Here is a 12,215-nt window from a genome sequence, read left to right as displayed (position 1 = left end):
GTGACCTGGCTGAAGTCGGACGCTTAACCGACTGCGCCACCCAGGTGCCCCTGGAAATTGAGATTTAAAGAGGTTGAGTAATTCTTCATACAATTATAAAGCTCTAAAATCCCACTTAATTTGGGACACCTGGTTGGCTCAGTTAGTGGAGTGTGTGACTCTTGATCTTAGGGTTGTGAATTCAAGCCCCACATTGGGTGTAGAGATTACTTAAAGAAATAAAATCTCATTTTTTAAAGTTTTATTTATTTAAGTAATCTCTGCACCCAATGTGGGGCTTGAACTCACAACCTTGAGATCAAGAGTTGAATGCTCTTCTGACTGAGCCAGCCAGGTGCCCCCACCCCCTGCAAATAAAATCTTAAGTAATAATTTAAAAAATCCTACTTAATTTAAAAATTCATTCATTCCGCTATTTTACCTCTTGTATGTTGCAAGGTGTAAAGCCTCTATTACAAAACTTAGCCTGTTAAATTGTATTTGAGGTTTATGTGTCTATTTCCCTATTAGATTGGGAGATTTTTAGGAGCAGGGACTAATCTTATTTATTTTGGGGCTTCCCCAGCAACTGGTAGAGTGTCTATCACATTTTAGGTACCTAAAAAATGCTAGTTGAATAGTAAATATGTGGAATGTTAGAAGTAGAGGGGGTTTTAGAGCTCATGTAAGTTGCATACATACAAGAATTTCTAAAAAGAATTCTATATTGTTTACATAGGGCTATGGGCTTTTGATTTTGACTCTTCAAGATATTTAAAAAACTATACTACTGTCTATCACATCATCTCATAAAAGAAACCATTTTAATAACAAAAAATAGGAAAGACAATCTCAGAGTAAGCACAGTTGGTAACTTTACACCCATTTTTTAGTCATGGCTGGCATCTGTTTAAGGATTAGATTTCAGGAACTATTATCTAAAACAACCCTCTCCTTTTAGAGATGGTATATCTGAACCCAGAGAAGTATCAAAATTCTTACAGCAAGGCAGAATGATAACTGAGTTTAGAACCCAGATCTTCTAACTCCTAGCCCAAGATTTTGATCCAGTCACCACAGTCTTCATTACATGGTGGGACTTAGGCACAGAGAATTTATTCTTTTTTTTTTTAAGTTTGTTTTTGAGAGTGAGTGTGTGAGCAAGGGAGGGGCAGAGAGAGAGAGAGGGAGGGAGGGAGACACAGAATCCGAAGCAGGCTCCAGGCTCCCAGCTGTCAGCACAGAGCCCAATGTGGGGCTCAAACTCACGAACCGGGAGATCATGACCTGTGCCAAAGTCGGACATTCAACCGAGCCACCCAGGTGCCCTAATTCGTTCTTTCAGTAAGATCATATATCTAGTAAGAAGTAGAGCTGGATCTTGAGTCTGCATTGCTCCACTTTTAGTGAAACCTGTGTGTTCACTTACATGTAATCTTAACCTACTCTGCCAGAACCCATTTAGTTGTGGAGATGGAATTACAAGTGATTGAAAGGAAATGTTTATATTTAGTATTTTCTTTCCTTAAAAATTTCAGATTTGGGGCTTCAGCAACTTCTTCCAGGGAGGAGGTCCAGTACAGCTGCTGTTGCAACCCAAGGTCTTGATTCACATCCATAGATTGGAATATTGGTGTACCAGCCATCCTCAGATACCTCACTAAGGACAGGTATGTGAAAGAGTAAAGAGAAGAAAAGTAGAATGACTGTAATGTTTTCCCTTCCTATTTCTAGTTAGATACAAACAGTTGACTACCTTTAAAACTTGGCCCTTTATTCCAGTAAAAATAAAGCATTTGAAATCTTAGGTGAATGGGGCAAAATATTTTCTTGATGGTAAAATATGTGTCAAAATGTTAACAGTGGTGAAACTTAGTGTAATTAAAGGTTTTCTTCTTCCTCTTTTTGTGCATTTTTCAAATTTTATTTATGAGCTTATGTTATCTATTGTTTACTTAGTGGTTCAAAACATACCACAGTCATTTATTTTGATTATGTTTCTGTAATTGGTCAAGACTTACTTGGGGGGGACAGTGTGTCTCCGCTAATATGTAGCCTGAGGTGGAGTAGCTGGAAGCGTGGGGTGGCTTGATTGGCTGGGCGGTGGAATCGTTTGAAGGCTTGCACACTCATGTGTCTGGGGGTTAACGCTGGCTATTGGCAGGGACCTCAGCCTGGGCTCTTGGCCAGAACACCTACACATGACCTTTCATTTTGGCTGCTTGGCTTCCTCACAGCATGGTGGCTAGGTTCCAAGAGAGAGCATCCCAAGAGAACAAGGTGAAGTTGCATGGCATATTTGACTTAGTTTTGGAAGTCACATAGTCTTAAATCTGCTTTTTTCTCTTGGTTGAAGTAGTCAGTAAGGCCCACCTATGTTCAGAGGAGGGGGTAGACATAGACCACACCACTTGAAGGGAGGAATATCAGCATCTCATGATAAGAAGAGATACAATGGGATGGAATCTCCCATTGTAGCTATCTTGGAAGAATATAATGGGCCACAGTTTGTATTACTTTTAAGATGAAGAATATAAACAACATGTATAATATATGAAAAGAGGAATATTGGCAGGAAATTATGGTGTCTGAGTCCAGTAAGAATTTTGCATGCGTTTCCTGTCTGAGTAGAGTATGATGCTGAAAATAAGATGCCTAAACAGGAAGAGGTGAAATAGATTTTGAATTTTTGTTTGTATCAACAAAGCAGCATAATGAAAAATAGAGATAAAAATTTATAAAGAAGATGCAAAATAAAATTCGGGGGCATCTGGGTGGCTCTGTTGGTTGAGTGTCTGACTCTGGATTTCCGCTCAAGTCATGATCTCACAGTTTCTGAGTTCGAGCTCCTTATTGGTCTCTGTGCTGACAGCATGGAACCTGACTGGGATTCTCTGTCTCCCCCCCACCCCAAAATAAATAAACATTAAAAAATAATATCTGCATCTTCGGTTTTTTGTTTTTGAGTCAGAATTGACAATGTAGTTTATATTTCTTTTATTTTAGTTCAAAGGCTACTTGTTTTTTCCCCCCTTATTTTAATAATTGGAGAATTATTTGGGAAACTGGTTTCCAATATGGTCGATTTAAGAAACTAGTGCCAGTGTTATTGTATGCATCAAGTTTGTTTTTTCTGCTGCTTTTGAGGAAAACTGTGTAAGCTCTTTTTGGATTGTACAATTTTACTTGCTAAATTTCTGGTAATTAAACATTTTTTTCCAATGGAACAAGAAAACTTACAAGTTGTAGAGTATTTGGTTGTATTAATCACACTTACTCACCATTTATATAAATTACCTGTCGCAGGTTTGAATATAGCTAGTACTTAATTTCTGGATGTAATGGGGTAATATTTTTAGATTATCCTCTAAGTATTACATGGAGATGTTGTTCACTATAGGTGGGAAATAAGCTATAATTAATATGTACTATTATATATATACATATACTCATTATCTCTTAGACCCAGAAAATTTTTTTGCTGTCTAGATATGAGCCTAATTTGGCAGCATTGGTTCAGTCCTATTTCCTAGGTACTCACAGGTAGATATCCTACAGTGGAAAATGACTGAGCCAGCAATTGTGACAATAGAGGTAATCTCAGAAGTTTGCTCTTTACGGTGAATAATCAGAATTGACTGAGTTTATGAAATAATATAGTTTATATTACTTTATTATTTTCAATTCAAATTCAAGTTAGTTAACATACAGTGTAGTCTTGGCTTCAGGAGTAGAACCCAGTGATTGATCTCTTACATATGACACCCAGTGCTCATCCTGAAAAGTGCCGGCCTTGATGCCCATCACCCATTTAACCCATTCCCCCTCCCACCCCTCCAGCAACCCTCAGTTTGTTCTCTGTATTTAAGAGTCTCTTATGGTTTGCCTCCCTCACTGTTTTTATCTTATTTTTCCTTATCTTCCCCTATGTTGATCTGTTGAGTTTCTCATTCCATGTGTAAGTGAAATCATGATATCTGTCTTTCTGAGTTATTTCACTTAGCATAATACCCTTTAGTTCCATCCACATTGTTGTAAATGATTTCATTCTTTGAAACAATATATTTTAATTCAAAGTGTAATAAATGGGAAAGCTGTTCTGTTTCATTTTTCATTTAAAAACAAGATGAGATGTTTTCCAGTAGACGTAGATTGGGAATAATGGTTAGTGTAAAATATTGTATATTAAATAACAATAACAACAATATATGCATATATACACAAACATATATAAAACCTTTTGTCATTAACTTACCTTATTTTTTGTTTTAAGCATTTTTAAATTTATTTTGAGAGAGAGGGAGAGTGTGTGTGTGTATGTGTGTGCAAGTGGGGAGGGGTCGAGAGGGAAAGAGAATCCCAGGCTGCACTGTCAGCGCAGAGCCCAGCACAGGGCTTGATTGATTGCAAACCACAAAATCATGACCTGAGCTAAAACTAAGAGTCAGATGCTTAGCCGACTGAGCCACCCAGGTGCCCCTGTTTTAAGCATTTAAAATTTTTTTTTAATGTTTATTTATTTCTGAGAGAGAATGTGAGAGTCAGAATGTGAGCAGGGGCAGGGCAGAGAGAGAGAGACGGAGACACAGAATTCAAAACAGGCTCTGGGCCCTGAGCTGTCAGCACAGAGCCCTGTGCAGGGCTCTAACTCGGGAGCGTCAAGACCATGACCTAGGCCAAAGACTGAAGATGGGCGCCTAACTGACCGAGCCCCCCAGGTGCCACAACAATAAAAACTTCTAAAAAAACCCTATAGAAATTGCAAATATGATTGTGTTTACTCTGTGACATTTTATTCAATCCATGGAAGGAGTAAATGATAAAAGTTCTTTTGTAAAGATGAATATGTAAATATTCTTTTAACATGCAAAAAAATTTGAATAATTGTGGAAGGCAGAAATTATATTTCTTTGGGGTTATTGGTTATCCTACTCATCAGTATTCTTTTTTTTTTCTTTAGTATTCCCATCTCTAAAATTACAGTGACACTCCATTGAAAAATGACATTCAGTTCATGCTTATACAGATTTTTGGCAAAACAGAAGTTGTGTGACTTTCTTCTCTGGAACTCCCCACCCCATTATTAAAAATTAGAACACTGGGGTGCCTGGGTGGCTTAGTTGTTTAAGCTTCCAACCTTCAGCTTAGGTCATGATCTCATAGCTTGTGAGTTCGAGCTCTGCATCGGGCTCTATGCTGACAGCTCAGAGCCTGGAACCTGCTTCAGATTCTGTGTCCCCTCACTGTCTGCCCCTCCCCCACTTGTGCTCTGTCTCTCTGAAAAATAAACATTAAAAAATTTAAAAAAGGTATAACACCTTTTGTGTATGAAATATTTAACAAAAGTGTGTAAAATTTGTGGTAAGGAAGTGATTGGCATTGCATAAAATTTACCATATTAACTCTTTTTTAGTGTAATGTCAGTAAATACATTCACATTGTTGTACAACCCAATCTCTAGAACTTTTCATCTTGTGAAACTGAAACTTGATACCTGTTAAACAACTCCCTATACTCCCATCCCCTCGCCCCTGGCAACCAGGATTCTATTTCTGTCAATGAATTAGACTACTCTAGGTACCTCATATAAATGAAATCATACAGTATTGTCTTTTTGTGACTGGCTTATTTCACTGAGCATAATGTCCTCAAGGACATTTGATGTAGTATATGTGAGAATTTCCTTCATTTTTGTTTTAAATTTTTAAAAAATGTTTGTTTATTTTTGAGGGGAGGGGAAGATCAAGTGGGGGGCGTGGTTGAGAGAGGGAGACACAGAATCCGAAGCAGGCTCCAAGCTCCAAGCTGTCAGCACAGAGCCTGATGCGGTGCTCGAACTCACGAACCGTGAGATCATGACCTGAGCTGAAATCGGAAGCTCCACCAACTGAGCCACCCAGGTGCCCCAGAATTTCCTTCATTTTTAAGGCTAAATAATATTCTATTATATGTATATACCACATTTTTTTATCCATTCTATAAAAATAGTTTCACTTGTTCCTTTCCAAGTTGGATTTATTTTATTTTTTTCTTAATTCTCTAGCTAGAATGTCTAGTACAGTGTTGAACAGGACATTGTTTTTAATGCTTTTTTTTTTTTCTTGTTTTTTTTTGAGAGCATGCAAGCAGGGAAGAGGGGCAGAGGGAAAGAGAATCTTAGGTAGGCTCCACACTGAGTGTGGAGCCTGGCTCAGGGCTCAGTCCCATACCCATGACCTGAGCTGAAATCAAGAATTGGACACTCAACGGACTGAATGACCTGGGCACCCTTAATGCATAACTATTTATAGTGTTTAATAGAGCTAGGCTTATTTTCTACATTTTGCCAAGGAGGTCTTGCCTTTTGACGCATAGGATGATGTTTCATGTTACGTGAAGTACTAAGTTTTCTTTTTGTCAATTCAGTAATATTGTAATAGCTTAATCGTTCATCAAGACAGGATTATTTTACATTACAAGGTATCATTAAAAGTATAGATTTATCTTGATTTTAACCTGATTATAATATTAAAAAAATTTTTTTTAACGTTTATTTTATTTTTGAGACAGAGACAGAGCATGAACGGGGGAGGGGCAGAGAGAGAGGGAGACACAGAATCGGAAGCAGGCTCCAGGCTCTGAGCCGTCAGCCCAGAGCCCGACGCGGGGCTCGAACTCACAGACCGCGAGATCGTGACCTGAGCTGAAGTCGGACGCTCAACCGACTGCGCCACCCAGGCGCCCCCAGATGCTTACATATTTAAAACCATGCCCAAGGTCCCAAAATTCAAGCTAAGGTTTGCCTTGCATAAGCAAAAGCTCACCTTCACAACTAAATTTAAAATTCCTGGGGTGCCTGAGTGGCGCAGTCGGTTGAGCGTCCGACTTCAGCTCAGGTCACGATCTCGCGGTCTGTGAGTTCGAGCCCCGCGTCGGGCTCTGGGCTGACGGCTCAGAGCCTGGAGCCTGCTTCCGATTCTGTGTCTCCCTCTCTCTCTGCCCCTCCCCCGTTAATGCTCTGTCTCTCTCTGTCCCAAAAATAAATAAACGTTAAAAAAAAATTAAAAAAAATAAATATGTAAGCATCTGTTTTCTCATCTGTGAAATGGGGTTAATAATACCTGACTTTCAGGGTAATTGTCAAGTGTGAAGGAGATAATTTATGTAAGTACCTACTACAGTGCCTGCTGCATTGGAAGTGTGACGAGATGTTATTAGACGTTGTGCTAGAGTGGAAGAGCGTGGACTTCATAGTTGACAGACTTCATTTGATTCTTAGTTTCACTACACAATAAATGTGTGGTGTTAGGCAAATCAATTAATCTCTCTGAGATAGTTTATTAATGTGCTGTGTTTATCTCTCAGGATTATTAGAAGGATTAGAGATTCTATTTGTACAGTGCATTACCATGTAGGCTATTTGTGCAGTACCATGTAGGCTTTCAGTAAAAGGCATCTATTCCTGGGGGTGGCTGGGTGGCTAAGTCAGTTGAGCATCTGACTCTTTATTTCAGCTCAGATCATAATCCCAGGGTCATGGGATCAAACCCTGTGTCAAGCTCCATACCGGGTGTGGAGCCTGCTTGGGATTCTCTCTCTCTGTCCCTCTGCCCCTCTCCCCTGCTCATGTTCTCGCTCTAAAATTAAAAAAAAAAAAAAAAAAAAAATTAAAGCATCTGTTCTTACTATTTTTAGTTATTACTTATAAAATTATAATAGGGAACCAGTCATTGAATTTACTTTAGAAATTTATGTGAGGTTTACTTTATTTGTAGTAAAAGGGATATTCATTAGTAGTGAAAATGTTTCATCTGTTCAAAACCATCAGTCAGCTGCAGAAACTGGACACTATTATTCTTGGAAGCAAAAAGATTTCTAAATTTAGTTGTGAAGGTGAGCTTTTGCTTATGCAAGGTAAAATGGCATGAATTTTGGGACTTTGATATAATGGTGTTGTGCTGTGAATCTCACTTGTTCTTTTTTGCTCAGTGCTCTCTTAAGATTTAAACATATTTAAAATTTAGTTTAGGGGCACGTGGATGACTCAGTAGGTTAAGAGTCTGACTCTTGATCTCAGCTCAGGTCTTGGTCTCAGGGTCATGAGTTCAAACCCTGCGTTGGACTCCATGCTGGGTGTGAAGCCTACTTAAAAAAACAAAAATCTATAACTACTGACAGTTGTATAATATTCCATTGTATGCACATTTCTACATTTTATTTATTTGTTTCTTTAGTGGATTTTTAGGTGTGGCTTGGAAACTGCTAACACAAAAGTACTGCTATGCATTTCCTTATACTTTTGACTTGTGCAAAGGTTTCTTTGTGGTATATACTGAGGAAAGGAATTGCTGACATATGGTCTGTATACATAATTAATTTTACTAAATATTGCCAGATTGTTTTCTAGAATGGTTGCCTAGTTTATGCTCCCACCAGCACTGTATAAGGGTTCCCATTTCCTTAAATCCTTACCAGCATTTGGTCTTATCCATCTGTTTAGTCTTGCAATCTGATGGGTATAAAGTAGTATTTTGTTTTAATTTATATTTCTGTGATTGAGCATGAGATTTGACATCTCTTTATTTACTTGATACCATTTGCATTTCCCCTGCATGTTGAGTAAAAAATTTACCCAAATCATACATATTTGTTGTAGATATTTTTTAAATTTGCCTTTTTTCTTTTTGTTATTTTTTTTTTTTTGTAGATGTATTAAAACAATTTTTTGTATAGAGTATTTTTTGTAATTTTTTGAGTTTATTATTTATTTTGAGAGAGAGAAAGAGAGCATGAGCAAGGGAGGGGCAGAGAGCGAGGGAGAGAGAGAATCCCAAGCAGGCTCCGCACTGTAAGCATGGTGTCCAATGTCGGGGGTTGAACTCCTGAATCATGAGATAATGACCTGAGCAGAAACCAAGAGTTGGATGCTTAACCGACTGAGCCACCCAGGTGCCACCCCTCCAATTTTTTTTTTAATGTTTAGTTTTAAGAGAGAGAGAGAGCGAGCGAGTGAGCTAGGGGAGGGGCAGAGAGAGAGGAAGACACAGAGTCCAAAGCAGGCTCCAGGCTCTGAGCTGTCCGTACAGAGCCCAGCATGGAGCTCCAACTTACAGACTGAAAGACATGACTTGAGCTGATGTCAGACGCTCAACTGACTGAGGTACCCAGGCACCCCTGTAGGTGTATTTTTTTAATTTATATTTTTTATTTTTTATTTTCAAGAGAGAGGGGGAGAGAGAGTGAGCAAGCGTGTACCTGTGTCGGGGAGGGGGAGGTGGAGAGAGAGAGAATCTTAAGCAGGCTCCACGCTCCGTGCCGAGCCTAACCCAGGGATCATAATCTGAACCCAAATCAAGAGTTGGGTGCTCAACTAAGTGAACCACCCAGGCGTCCCTGTTGTAGATATTTTTGAAAATGCAGATCATCTATAATACCCTCGTCCAGAGATAATTGTTGTTAACTTTGGCTATATCTTTCTGGTCTTTAAATATTCATACACATATAAATTTATACACAAATGTGTATTTTTGTTCATTAATAGGATCATATACCCAGTTTTGTAATGTACACTTTCCATTCCACAATGATTTATGACCATCTTCCTGTGTTTTTGGAAATGTATCTATATTACCATGTAATAGGTGCATATCATTTCATTTTATGGCTTTAAGTTATTTGATCTTATATTGTGGGATATATATGCTACTTTTTTTTTTTTTTTTTGCCATTAACAATACTTTGGTGAACTGTTAATCAAGCCTAAGCCTACATTTTGATGAGGCAAGGCCAGAGGGATTATGCTCTTACTCCCTTTGTGAAACTGGGCTTATAGTAGTAAGTTGCAGCTGTCTCAGTTTATTTTCCGCTTGAATTCTATGGTTGCTATTAACACCTCGATGTTGCAGGGCTAGACTTTAAAGAATTCCCATTTAGGCCTTATTCTCTTATTTGCTCGCTCTCTCTTTTTCTCACTTTGGCAAGGCCTGGTTAGTAAAGGATAGTGGAAGAATAGTGGATAGATCTGTATTTAAATATCCTTGTCCCTTCTGATAGAGGGGCTGCTAAATTTCAACTGTCAAGAACTCTAATCTAAATTGATAACTCCATTTTATTTTTTAAACTGTTAATAGCTTTTTATTATAAAAGTAAGAATGTTATAAAGCAATTGAGAAAACAGAAAATGATAAAATAAAATTCCCATAATCCTTCTACTCAAAGATAATTGCTATTACAGTTTTACCTTATATCCTTTTAGATATTTTTCTACATGGTGTGCATTGGCTTACCAGAACCAGTAATTAAAGAATTATGCAAGCCAAAATCATTGGTAACTTGATATTAGCTATAGTGGGAATAGTTACACCACAGAAATTGGCAAATGCTATAAATCAGGGCTTCTTTCTCTCTGCCTAAATCCATCCAGAGCCAGTTATCAGCACACTACTGCATACACACACACACATACACACACACACACACACTCACACTTAAACTCACGTTCACACATATGTATATAGTATCAATATAGATCTACTTCACTATTAATGGCTTCATAGAAGTACGTTGTATAGATCAGTGGTTCTTAGTGTGGTCGTTGGAGCAGCAGTATCAGGGTTACCTGGAAATATTATAGACATGTAAATTCTTAGCCTCCATCCAGACCTACAGAATTACAAACTCTTCTGTTAGGGCCCAGCCAGTCTATGGTCCTACAAGCTCTGAGGGTGACTCTGATGTAGAATCACTGATGAGAATCAGTGGTATAGATAATACCATAAATTATCTGATTGGTCTGATGATTTTTGTGTGATAAATTTCTAGACATATGCTCATTTAAAAATCTGTAGATGGATAGCCAAGTTGTATTTTAAAAAGACTACTAGTTTCCATTACCACATGAAGTCTACATCAATTTCATTTTAGGTTCTAGTTCCATGGAGAGAAAAACAGGTTAAAGATCTTCTTTTCTAGCTGCATCTATATCAATGTATCCATCCTGGAACTCATTTCACTTGCATTGTCTTCAACAATGCAATAAAGTGTTTTAATGTTATTTATACTTTCAAAAAGAGGACAGTTCAGACAGAGGGAAAAAAAACTATGCCTTGCTTGCAGAACACATCTAGCATCATGTGTGACTATACCTGTGAGTACCTACCTTTAATCCCCATGTGAATGATTAACTCATGCTTCTTTCCTTACCTTTGGCATATTACATTGTTCTGAAACACCACTTTAAAGTGTGTTAAGACCTGCTTGCTGTGAAAGTTGCTATTAATGGTTATAAGCTGTTAGAAAGGGGCAAAAGATCCTAGCAAGAGCTTGTGACTCCTCTTGTAAATACTTTATTTTAAAGATTTTTGTTAGGGACTCCTAGGTGGCTCAGTTGGTTAAGTGTTCAACTCTTGATTTCAGATCAGGTCATGATCTCACGGTTCATGAGATTGAACCCTGAGTTGGGTTCTGCCCTGACTGTGGAGCCTGCTTGGGGTTCTCTGCTGCCCCACTCCCCACCCCATTACCCCCACTGTGCATGCACATGCACACTTTCTCTCAAAATAAATGAATAAACTTAAAAAGATTTTTGTTAGGTTAGGAGCTAGAATTTATTAGTATTGGCTAAAAGAGGATAATTTAAGCAGCTTTGCTATATTTCATTGGCCCTGATTTTTGGCACCCATGTTTCTTCATTTTGAACTTTTATTGAAGAAGAGTTGCAAACATCAAAACTGGCCCTTATCCCAAGCTTCATCCTTAAGGGACTTTTTTTTTTTCTTCCCCCTAGAATGAGTGCTTTGGACTCAAAACTTAATTTTATGATGACATTAATAGGGTCTGCCAAATTGCCAATATTCCAGATTATACAGCCTCAGAAACGATTTTATTATTTAACAGTTTAATGCCTTAATTTAGGCAGATTAAGCTTAAATAGTTCTGTTTGAAGTGATGTCTCTCCAAAGTATATGTTCTTGACCTGAACAGTTAAGTTCTCAGAGATTCTGCTCTGAAGGAAAAAAGAAGATTGGAATTGAAATGATAGCCCCCAGTTCTTTGTTTTTTCATCTTACCTTCCAGTACAGTGTGATAGCTTGGATAGCTGCTTAGCCTGGATTAAGTCACTTGATTTCTTGGTGCCTCAGTTTTCTTATCTGTAAAACTGAGCTGCTGATACCCATCTCACAAGATTATTATCAGGATTAAATACAATATATGTAACGTGCACAGCATAATTCTCATAGGTACCTAGTAATAAGTAG

At 38.1% G+C, this 12,215-nt stretch overlaps 1 protein-coding gene across 15 annotated transcripts in view; it reads left to right on the top strand.

Annotated features, from left to right (window-relative positions):
* Nucleotides 1-12,215, top strand: part of NUMB (NUMB endocytic adaptor protein) — a 195,738-nt gene that overhangs the window by 43,676 nt on the left and 139,847 nt on the right. For 6 of the 15 annotated variants that reach the window (XM_053224675.1, XM_015071681.3, XM_053224677.1 and 3 more), the window contains exon 2: nucleotides 1,518-1,649. The exons of the other annotated variants lie outside the window; for them this stretch is intronic. The gene's annotated coding sequence lies outside the window, so the exon portion shown is untranslated. The remainder of the gene's footprint in view (nucleotides 1-1,517; nucleotides 1,650-12,215) is intronic. 15 annotated transcript variants of the gene reach the window in all.

The sequence above is a fragment of the Acinonyx jubatus genome, chromosome B3 (assembly GCF_027475565.1).
Source record: "Acinonyx jubatus isolate Ajub_Pintada_27869175 chromosome B3, VMU_Ajub_asm_v1.0, whole genome shotgun sequence".
NCBI lineage: Eukaryota > Metazoa > Chordata > Mammalia > Carnivora > Felidae > Acinonyx > Acinonyx jubatus.
The sequence above is the reverse complement of the archived record's forward strand: the minus strand, read 5'-3'. Positions and strand labels throughout refer to the sequence as shown.